Below are 9915 nucleotides of genomic sequence, written 5' to 3' on the forward strand. Positions count from 1 at the left end.
TAGCTGAAGTTGAGCCTACTCCATCAAAGGAGGGGCTGTCTGAGCAATTTGGCCCAAAGGAGAGGTCTTCCTTGGGCGATTCGGCTGCAATTAGAGCAGTTAGAGCTTTAGTCTCTTTAGAGACTTTGTGGATCTTGCGCATAGCCTTGGGGCTAAGGGATCCAAAGAAAAGAACTTCTTCATACTTGGCTTGATCAAACTCAACAATAAGGGTTTCGACGGTCGTTCCAACGAGCTTAATGTTGGATTACGCCACCAATTCTTCATCGGTAAAATAGCTCTTCCCTAACTGAGTCGCCATCTTTTGTTTGGTGAAAAGTTTACAATAAGAAAATAAAGAATTGAGTGTTTTATCTTTCTAACTGCTTAGAAAAAGAATGTTTATAACTCTCTCAATCTCGATTATAATTTGAATTTTTGATTATAAAAAAGAAGAGAATTGATGTAAATTCTCCCCTTTGTTTAATTCTGCGTTCTTCACGGTGGTGATGGAGTGCCTCTCTCGAATGCTCACGTCGAGTTTGCTCTCCGTTAATGATCCGATATTTTACTTCACTGGAACGGTATCTTTTCCTCATGATTTGACGCTGTGGAGGACTTGCATGGCAAGTTTAAAACTCTGAACGAGTTGATAACTCAGAGCGAGTTTAAAGTCTTGAAAAAGAGTTGATTTGAACTAAAAATCGGTTAATAAGCCAAGGATGAAAGCTTCTTTGCTGATCTCTAGATCCAAAAATGCTCCAAAGATTCCTAGATCCTAAAAGATCTCAACTAAGCTGATTTTTCAGCTATTTATAGGCGATTAGGGGGTGTAACCGCCCCTAAAATCACTCCTTTGTGGGGCTTATAGGATGTAACTGCCCCTTAAATCACTTCTGAGTGGAGTTGTGATCCCCTCGGATCGTGGGAAACGGTTTTGAAACCGTTCAGCTCGTGTTTGAACGAGTCAAACGCAATAATTACGTTCTGGCATGAATTTTGCGTTCAAACGCAATGTATGGAAGCTCGGACGTAGCGTCTGGAAGCTCGTTTGTAGCGTCTGGAAGCTATGTTTACAATATCTGGAAGCTGCGTTGACAGCTTGTTTGAAGCTACGTTGGCAGCTTGTTGGAAGCTGCGTTGGCAGCATTTAAGAGCTACGTTTGGCAGCGGATGGAAGCTGCGTTGGCAGCTTTTGGAGGCTACGTTTGCGGCCAAACATGAGCTACGTTGGCAGCTAGATGTGAGCTGCGTTTGTAGCGTTTGGAGCTGAATGTGAGCTGTGTTTGCACTGCATCAGCGGCTGTGAACGTGGTGCATCTTGATGCTGGTACGCGGGGAGGACCTCTGCGTCCTAATACTAAAACGCGGGGAGGACTTCTACGTCTTGATTTGAGGACACCGTCAATTTATAGTTTCTTTTTGTCAGAACATTGCAAAGATCATCATTTTGTAATCTTTGTTTTAGCTCTTTGATATGTGAGAGTCGTCAGGTTGTAAATCTCGCTGTTGATTGTGAAGTCTATTGATCAGAGCTTTCATCGATTATTGTGAAGGTCGTCAGATTGTAACCTTCATCGATCTACGTGAAAATCTTCAAATTATAGTTTTTTGGAAGCCATCAAATTATAACTTTTATCATTGATGTTTGATGGGAATCATCTATCTATAATAATTTTTAAACAGCCTATAAGATCGACGAGAAAAAAACCCTAACTCTCAGTGGGGAGGAGGTTTTGATTTTATTAATTTTGATCGGCTCATCGGGTAGTGAAGAGGGGTTATACAAAGGAAAACAAATACAATTGTTTTTTTAATTTGGTTAAAGTTTGGGCGAAGCTCATAATACAACCGTTTCCTTAGTCCATAACAAAACCATCCCCTTAGCCCATTATAAATTTTAGCTTAAGCCTAATTCAAACCCAATGCTTTAGTTTAAAATGTTGTCTTAGATTTTTTCGTGACGGTTAAAACCATTATAGAACCGTTCCCTTAGGATGCAAAGAGAACGGTTTTAAACCGCGCCTAACAAACCGTCCCCATAGACCCATTATGTGGTAGTGGATGGGGTTTGGATCGTGTTTGGGAAACAAAATCGAAACCTGCAAAACCCACAAATGCCACAATTCTTCTCCCAAATTTCTCAACTTTAGGCTCTCCCAAATCTTAAGCATATATCTTGATGCAAATTCTTATATTTAAAATTCATTAACATGTTAGATTACATATTACAGTGTCATGTTATATATGAATATTATCTCATATAACGTCCAGTATTGCATACATATCCCTAATTTTTGCAACCTGATATCATGAATTTTATTTTTTTAATAGTTATTTGATGTCTAACACTTTGTAGTAGTCCTTCAAAAGTCTATTCTAAAGTTTTCTAAGCGAAGTATATAATTTTAAGAAATAATTTAAAATCTTGAGACTCATTTAAAATACGATGCTTTAAATTTTCCAATCTCCTCTACTATATAAATATAAGCTAAGTATCTAACCTCATATTGTATGATAAATATTATTTATCAATGGGAACATATACTATTGTTTGTGGATAACAAAGGTTTCAAATCTTTTGTAGACTTAACTGAACTTAAATACCTTGTAGTTTATCAAAATTATACTTATATACCTCCATTTTGTGTCTTGCTGCACTATTTTTTTTAAAAATTTTAGATAACGAATCTTGATGCGCTTAAATATCCTAATGTTTTCTAAAATTTAATGTTTGCACCTTCTGAATGCTCTTTGTAATTTTTCTATATGAGTTTCATGGTATAATTTAGGACAATTCTATATTTTCTATTCTTTTCATAAATACTTTATTGACATGCAATTATCTATTAATATATTATTATTCACTATTAATAATTAATATGATGTAGAGTTTTATAATAATGTTAGAAGTTCTAGGGACCAAATTATGCATACTTAAAGTGAAATTTAATATAATTAATTAACAATGACAATTAATTTAGTTTAGTTAGCATTAGAATATAATATTAAAAGAGAATAGGGGTAATATAGTTTTTAGAAAGTTTTTCCACAACTCCCTCTTTTAAAGGGAGTATGATCTTCGGAATGATTTTGGGTGATCTTTTAAGTATCGGCTAACATAAATGGGGGAAAAAGAAAAATCCATGCACAATAGAGGGTAAGACTATAAATATATTTTGATTTTTAAGCTCATCAGAACTTCATCAAAAATAAAAAAATAAAAAAATAACTTGACGTAGGTGTACAACTAAAATATTACAAGTTTTACTTAATAACTTCTCTATTCACATTTTAAGCAATCATAAATCATCGTGATGAAGCATCATGATGAAGCATCATGATGAAGTTATTAAGTAATATATAACAAGTTTTACTTAATAAGTTCTCTACTCATATTTGAAACAATAATAATGTAGGAAACATAACATACAACACAACGAAAATTGCATATCATGTAGATTAATCAAAATTAATTAAAATCTAGAAGAATACGTGAAATGCTTTTCGAAATTCTTTGATAATATGTCCCAAGATCAATACGAAATAGCTTCCTCAAGTGAAAAAGCCTCCAACTGAAATCCACCCGTCACCGAAGAGGAGCAATACTGAGAGATAGGTTCTCCAAATCTATTTCTTTGTATCTTCTTTTTTTTATAAGGCTACATATGAATCCTATATATATGATTGGACCTGCCTTATAAATTTTAATTTCAAAACAATTCTTAATTGTTTAAAACTCTATCCATAACATTTAAAGATAGAATATTATTTTCGTAACAATTAGGATAAAAATAGAATTGTATTGTATGTAAACATCTTCTAATGATATTAGTGAGACTAATTGGGTCCCATATCTAGAAACAATTATTAATCAAATTAATAGTTTTAATTTAACAATCAAATCCCTATCCGACCAACTGTTCATAAAAGCTCTTCAATAATATGGGATTAAATATTCGTGAATAATATTATCTTACATCTAGTCCCCTCCAGTATTAATTTATTTTAGTTACCTTTATTGAGCAAGACAAATCACCTATTTGCTCATTCCTAAAATTATAATCCCATGAACATAAATAAAAATTATTTTGAAACATTAAAATATTTTATTTTATAAGAAAATAAATTTAAAAAAATAATTTTCAAAAGCTACCTGTCGACGAGAATTTTATATCTTCATGGGATATGCATAATAAATTAATTCATAAAAATGAGTATACTGGATATTATCTAGATATTCACCATTTCTCTAAAAAATCTAATAAACCAATATTTTAGGCTGTATAACACTTGTAAAATAAACTTAATCATCATATCAAAATGTACTAAATTATCAAATCGAAAATAATACTATCATCAAGTCTAAGGGACCACGTAACAATTTGAATTCTCTATCTCTTAGGTGACTCGTCCTAGAGAATCTAAATAACTTCTTGTGCTACACATATCAAATATGCGCTTATGACATACACCCGGGGAATCTTCATTCCCGGTAGCTGAGATCAACCATCACATCTCACATATCGTTGTCATGCATAATAACATGTTATAACAAAACTATCATTTACTAGTTATAGGTTAAGCACAAATTTAAAAAACCTCTGAATTAGATCATATCTCCAAGCAATTGACTATCACAGGGCATGATCTAACAAAATAATTTCTAAGGATAATACAACAATTATATAAAAAATACCTAAACAATATGTATAATAATAAAACTTAGTTAATATTCAATAAAAATATTTGGATGTTGAAGGGCATATAATACTACTCTAGCAATCTTCCACTTTCCCTCATATCCAATCAAATACTATCCTAACTCCCATTTTTTTTCTAAATGTTTGTCATAAACTTTTTATGACAATGATTTTGTGAAAGGATATGCAATGTTATCTGTTGTAGCAATCTTTTGAACCACCACATCTTTCCTGTTGTGAATCTCTCTAATAAGATGATATTTCCTTTCAATGTGCTTAAACTTTTGATGAGCCATTGGTTGCTTAATTTGAACAATAGCTCCACTGTTATCGCAGAACAGTGGAATAGGAAATACACTAAAAACTTAATTATCCATACTCCTTCTTTTGCGGCTTCACTTGCTACTACATATTCTGCTTCGGTTATTGAATCAACGGTGACAGTTTGCTTGATACTTCTCTAAGTAAAAGCACCAATATTGATGATATAAACATATCCAGATGTAGACTTTCTATCATCCGGATCAGATTAGAAATCGGAATCAATATATTCTTTAATGCTCATGTTATTTGTATCATAGACTAAACAATAGTCTTTAATTCTACGCAAATATTTAAATATGGCTTTCACTGCAGTCCAATGTTCCTCACCAGGATTAGACTGAAATCTACTTACAAGGCTAACAACATATGCTATGTCAGATCTAGTACATAACATAACATACATCAAACTACCAACTGCCGAAGTATATGATATATTTCTAGAACTCTCAATCTTCTCTATAGATTTAGGACACATTTTCTTTGAGAGTGAGATTCTATGTCTAGTAGGAAATAATCCTTTCTTGAAATCTTGCATGCTAAACTTCTGAGGATCTTATCCACATAAGTAGACTATGACAATCCTATACGTCTCTTTTTTATCTCTATAGAGTTTGAGACCCAAAATATAGGATGCTTGACTAAGATCTTTCATAGAAAACTTGTTTGAAAGACATAATTTAACCGATGTCATCATACCTACATTATTCCCAATGAGTAGTACGTCATCAACATAAAATACTAGGAATACAATGGAATTATTCTGTTATTTCTTATACACACAAGCTTCTTCAGAATTTTGGATAAAATCATATTCTTTAATTGTTTCATCAAAATGAATATTCTAACTCCTTGAAGCCTGTTTAAGTCCATAAATTGACCGATTCAATTTGCAATCCATACTTTCTTGACCTTTACATACATAACCTTTTGGTTACTACATATAAATATATTCTTCAAGATATCCATTCAAGAAAGTTGTTTTGACATCTATTTGCCATATCTCATAGTCATAATATGCGACAATGGCTAAAAGGATCCTAATGGACTTTAACATTACAACTGGAGAAAATATTTCCTCGTAGTCAATACCCTCCTTTTGAGTATAACCTTTTTCTACTAAGCGAGCTTTTTATATCTCTATATATCCATCAACTCCATATTTTCTTTTAAATATCCATTTACATCCTATAGGTTTTACCTTAGTAGGTGGATCAACCAAGGGCCCATACCTTGTTATGATACATGGAGTCCATTTTAGCTTTCGTAGCATCAAGCCACTTACTAGAATCTATGTTAGACATAGCTTCTTTGTAAGTTCTAGGATCTTCATCATTCTCTTTATTTTCTATCAAATATGTTTCATCGAGGTGCATGTACCGTACAGGTGGATGAATGATCCTACTTGATTCCTTATTGTAATTAGTGCATCAATAACAAATTTAGTTAATGAATCTCCATTCACTTTATCACTTGACACTCCTACTAAATTGATAGAATCTCCAATGATGTTTGGAGTCTCTCCCACTGGATTAGATAACCCTCCCATCGAAGAAGAAGATTCTTCTTCTAGAGTTTTAGATCCTTGTCTAACAATTTGATCTTCTAGAAAGAACACATTTCTACTAACAGTCATTATTTGATCACTGGGGTTATGAATATAATACCCAGTACTTTCTTTAGATAGCCTAAAAATAGTTCTTTATTTGTTCTAAACTCTAATTTGTCCATTATTTATTTTCTTACATGAATAGGACAAGCCCAAACCTTCAATTGTCTAACACTTGGTTTCTTTCTAGTCCATATCTCATATGGAGTGGAAAAACTGATTTGGTAGGAATTCTATTTAACAAATAGGTTACAGTAAGCATTAATAAGAAAGTAGGAACCTGAGAATGACTAAGCATTGATCTAATCATATCTAATATGGTTTGGTTCTATCTTTCAGGCACACCATTATGTTGTGGTGTTCCGGGAGGTATCAAATTACTAACAATTCTATTTTTTCTTAAATCTCTTAAATTCTTCAGATAGGTAATCACCACCTCGATCAAATCAGATGGCCTTGATACTTCTATCAAGTTTCTTTTCAACTTCAGCTTTATATTGTTTGAACTTTTTAAAACATTCTGATTTATGATGCATTAAATAAATATAGCCGTATCGAGATGCATCATCCGTGAATGTTATAAAATATGAATATCCGCCTCTTGCTTTAGCATTTAAAGGACCACATACATAAGAATGTATAGTGCCAAGAGTACCTTCAGCTCTAACACGTTTTCCTGAAAAGGGTAATTTAATCATCTTACCTTTTAGGCAATGTTCACAAGTTGGAAAAATTTTTACTTTTAGAAAATCTAGAGGACCATCCTTTACCAACCTATTGATCCGATCAATATTAACATGATCCAATCTTGTGTGCCAAAGTTAAGTTGGATTACTTTGATCAAACTTATGTTTAAGAGATTTATCAGCTTTAATAACATTTGCATAAGAATTAAGGGCAGTTGATATATAATATATGTTATTTTTAACTTCACAATGAGCAATAACATAATTTCCAAATTTTATAGCAGATGTATCACTAAATAAAATAGAATATCCATTTTTTTCGAAGTTCAAAAATATAATTCAAAATTCTCCTAAAAGATGGCACATAAATACAATCTTTTAGTTCCATTACATGCCCTTTATTCAAATGTAAAAAATAAGTTCCTACAGATAATGTTGAAACTAAGGCTCCAGTCTCTGCTGTTAAGGTGATCTCTGCATCTTCAAGCTTTCGCCTTTCCTTGTATCCCTGCAAGGAATTGCAAACATGTGAAGATTAGTTGGAATCCACACACTATGTATAAGAAGAATAACTCACTACATTAGTCACTACTAAGTAATGAGATGATATATATTCAGAAGATTTATCCTTCTTCAATGATATAAGGTAACTTTTACAATTCCTTTGCCAATGCCCCTTCTTGTTATAAAAGAAGCATTCATCATGAGTCTGATCCCTCTTTTCTTTCTTGAAAACTTTCTTTTCTTTTCCTGGCTTTTTCTTATAAGAAAACTTTCTTTTCTTATAGTTAGACGGTATAGCAGTTTCTGTAACCATCACTATGACTTTATCTTGCTTCATAATATCCTTAACCCTCTGGAACATATTGCTCAGGTTTGGCAAAGTGAGATTTGATTCTTGAATACTAAAATTCACTTTGAACTGATTAAAGGATCGAGGAAGCGAAAAAAGAATTGCATCAACTTTTGATTCATTATCCAGCTTGGCTTCCAAGGATTCTAATGCATTTATGTCCCTATCATCTTATGAACATGGGCCTGAACTGGTGTACCTTCAACCATCTTGGTGTTCATCAAACCTCTTATAGCATTTTGACATGCAGTACAATTACGTTCTTTGTACAAAGCCTTAAAGCTTTCCATGATCTCCTTGCAAGTCTCCTTTCCTTCATGCTGCTTTTGTAAAGTAAGGTCCAAGGAATCCATAATATAGCACTTTGCAAGTTTATTATGTTCAACCCATTCATCATGCTCGAGAATCTCATATTCTGTTGCATCAGGACCAGAGCAGGTTTGTCCTCTTTGACAACTTTTGCCAATTTTTTAGCAGTAAGGACAATAAACAAATTTTTTTTCCAATCTGCATAATTCAGGCCAGACAGTTTATAATCATCAAGTAGCTTAGCAAAATGACTAAACTTAGCCATCCTACACAAGCATAATATAATAACATAAGAATCTCAACTTTATATTTTATTATTGCACAATCATTACTAGGGATAATTTAAATAATAAATTCACATTAATATGTTTCTCTCATACAAAAAAATGTGAACAAGAAATCCAAGCTTAATTATAAACCTACTGATTTTTAAGATCGAATATAATTAAATAAGGTAGAATCAGACTATTCAATCATTAACAAATAATGATTTTTCTTTAATTTTGGTCTTTGATGTATGACATGACTCTACTTTTTTAGCAAGCATCCCAAGACATCAATGAAGTATTACTCATCAATCCAGCTATCTTATATAAAATAAGTGGTACTACCTATTTTAGTCTAGTGGTCTCATTGTACATAAAATACTTGGCATCCTTATACGAGATATAACTAGATAATAAATTTTAACAAACCCTATCCTTTGTGGCATCAGATAAGCTAAAAATTTATTATCCAAGTTATATCCCTATGACGGAAGACCTTTATATTTATATTACTTAAAAAATAATCTATCTACACTTCTATACAACTTTTCTTATTTATTATAATTGAGAGAACATGAGAGAAAATAACAACAATCAATTTCTAATAAATTCTAAATTATTTTATTTAATAAAATAAGTTAAGAACAATTCTGGACCTGTTAGTAATTTTTCATGTATTACTTTAATCTCATGAAAAATTAAAATTAAACAATTTAAAACAATACAATCATGTCACATGTATAATTTAAACAAGTATTTTAAAAATACATTGATACATTATCAATCAACAAGAGTTAAAAAATATTTTTAGCATAAGAAAATAAATTATACATGTATATGGGCATCAGAACAAATTTTGCAACTGTTAAGGGTTAATTAGAAAATGACCATTACTTTCAAATGGGTTCTAGAACAGTTTGTGTCTTAAACAGGGGGCTGAAACAAATTTTACAGTAAAAAATCAACACTGGTGGACTTCAGAACAGTTTCTGGGTGAAATAGGGGTCTCATAATAATTTTATAGTAAAACTCAAATTATCAAGGTTTTGGGTTTGGGTTCTGTTTGCGGGTCAAACCCGTTTAGCTTAAACTTAAGTCTTAATGGGTTTGGGTACACACCCCTTTATGAAAATAAACCCACTAAGAGTTCATCTTCTTCAAAGAAGATATAGGGTTATAGGATGGCCTG

Source organism: Asparagus officinalis, chromosome 8 (genome assembly GCF_001876935.1).
Source record: "Asparagus officinalis chromosome 8, Aspof.V1, whole genome shotgun sequence".
NCBI lineage: Eukaryota > Viridiplantae > Streptophyta > Magnoliopsida > Asparagales > Asparagaceae > Asparagus > Asparagus officinalis.